The following is a 2,782-nucleotide window of genomic DNA, read 5'->3' on the forward strand; positions in this document are numbered from 1 at the left end:
TAAAGTGAAAACAAATATTTATACGGTCATGAGTCAAGCTCTAGAAATAAACAACAACAACGCAAGATTATTTATCTTTAACAAATTTATTTCAGTAGAATTTATAGTTGCAAATATATTTATATATTTTATGTATTATAAATTTATTTTCTTTTTTTAAGGGATGCTAAGATTTTGGAATTAGAAAAATTATGACCCATCTCTTTATTATTTTAATTAGAAATTTAAAATTTATATCAGAATATTTTATTAAAATTTTAATTTTAATTTTTATTAGAATTGTAAAGATTAATTTATGATATAAATTTATTTTTAAATATTGCGAATACATCATTTAATATATTTAAAGAAAAACTAAAATCATAAAATAAATACCCGCCCGGTCGGGCGGGTCAAAGGCTAGTTATTATTTAAAGCATTTCCCACTCACTTTTTTTTTTTTGACATTTCCCGTTCACTTTTATATTTACATCTAAATATAACTATAGTTATATAAACATTTTTAGAATATGCTTTTACTTTAAAACTATATATAACAAAATCCTTCAAAAAATTAAAAAATATATATTAAAGACATTATTGTAAGTTGCTGGTCAGCTTTATTATTAACATATGATGTCATGTCATTCAGACTACTTTCAATTCATCTCAATATTTTTTTTCTTATATAGAAAAAAATTATCTCAATTTGAAAAAGTAATATCCATCTATATTTACTGTAAAAAAATACATTTCCTAAATTTTTTCAAAAAAAAAAAGAAGAATATATTAAATAGATTTTCTTCTATTTTTGAATTCTTCTATTATTATTATTTTAAGGATAAAATTAGAGATTTTCTAAGTATATGCTAGTCCAATATAACAACAGGTGTTCAAAAAAAAAAGAAAAATACTAGTCCAATATCTTTGACTTAATTTCTTTTAATTTTGCTCCTCTAACAAACTCTCCTGCGCCATATTTGCTCCTCTAACAAACTCTCCTGCTCCATTGATTCTTCTTCAAAAAGCTTTGAGATCTAGGGCTTCCTGATCAAATTTGGAGCCTTTTCTTCAAGAATCAAATTGATGGCGATCATTGGAGACGCGCTGCGTCTCTAATCAAGTTATATGAATTAAACTTTTTATTTGTGTTCAAAACATATTCATGGAAATTTATAAGTTGATTTCTTGAGATAACAAGTAACGTTTTTCGCCATTTAATCAATTGTTTTATGTCCAAAGTTGAAAGATCTACACATTACAAGGAAAAAGTTAGACAGAGAGAGTGAATCTGACATTAGACATACATATATATAGGATGATAAATAAAAAATTGAAGGTGAGAATGAATGTCTATCAACAAACTGTGGATTTTTACTGGATTGTCTTTGTGTTTTTTTTTATTAGTCTTAATATAAAGGTATGGTATGTCTTCTTCTTATTTTCTCGTTATTTTGTTGCAAATACTGCAGGAATTTTTGTGGCTTATTCGTTGAAAACAACTACTGTGTGCTTCGAGAAGAGGTATATAAACTTTCTTCTCTCACTCCTTAAATTGTATTTCAGATTTCCATATATATGTTTTGTAACTTCTATGCGTGCCTGCAGCAAATTCATTCCTTTTCAGTACCAAACTTTTATGTACATATAATCATGTTTCGTATGCTTACTCTACCTCGAGCTTCACGATTTTTTTCGGCGAATTGCTTTGCGCGAAGGAGGATACTGCCGCTGGAGAGGCTCCCATGGTGGTGCATCTTGACGGAAGAGGGGAGACCGATGATCTTGGTGACGTGGTGGTATTCGTAGTCATGCAAGTTGATGCCCCAAGTGGTGACGTAGAATAGGTCGGTTATGTTGGCTGTGGAGTGGCAGTGGCCTAACTTCTTGATAGTCCTCACCGTGGCTTCTCTTCCCTGACTAGAGACCTCCACAACAACCAAGTCCTTCCGGGCCGCCAGGGGAGAAGCCACGTAGGCCCTCGTCTCGGTCACAACCTCAGCTGTTATATTAGTAATCAAGTATTACGTAACTAACTATGTGAATAAATATGCCAAATGGAAATTAGTGAGAGTAGGCAGTAGTTATTTCGTACACATGCGCATGAACTTCTCCCTGATGAGCTCGGTCGTGCGGTAAGTGTTGGTGTTGCCGTTGTGGTACTCCTTGAACTCGGTCGTGCGTTCACTAATTTGTTGATGTGGATGCGCACTACAAGAAAACAGCGGTATTCTGACGGACATTCCGACGGAAAATGAAATCCTCGGAATTTCCCGAGGAAATTCCGAGGAAATTTCGAGGAAACCCAAAATTTGGGTTTCCTCGGAATTTCCTCGGAATATACCGACGGAATTCCGAGGAAACATCAATCCGTCGGAATATTCCGAGGAAATTCCGAGGAAAAATGTGTTCCTCGGAAAAAACCGACGGAATTCCGAGGAAACATCAATCCGTCGGAATATTCCGAGGAAATTCCGAGGAAAAATGTGTTCCTCGGAAAAAACCGACGGAATTCCGAGGAAACATCAATCCGTCGGAATATTCCGAGGAAATTCCGAGGAAAAATGTGTTCCTCGGAAAAAACCGACGGAATTCCGAGGAAACATCAATCCGTCGGAATATTCCGAGGAAATTCCGAGGAAAAATGTGTTCCTCGGAAAAAACCGACGGAATTCCGAGGAAACATCAATCCGTCGGAATATTCCGAGGAAATTCCGAGGAAAAATGTGTTCCTCGGAAAAAACCGACGGAATTCCGAGGAAACATCAATCCGTCGGAATATTCCGAGGAAATTCCGAGGAAA

Source organism: Brassica oleracea, chromosome C1 (assembly GCF_000695525.1).
Source record: "Brassica oleracea var. oleracea cultivar TO1000 chromosome C1, BOL, whole genome shotgun sequence".
Taxonomy (NCBI): domain Eukaryota; kingdom Viridiplantae; phylum Streptophyta; class Magnoliopsida; order Brassicales; family Brassicaceae; genus Brassica; species Brassica oleracea.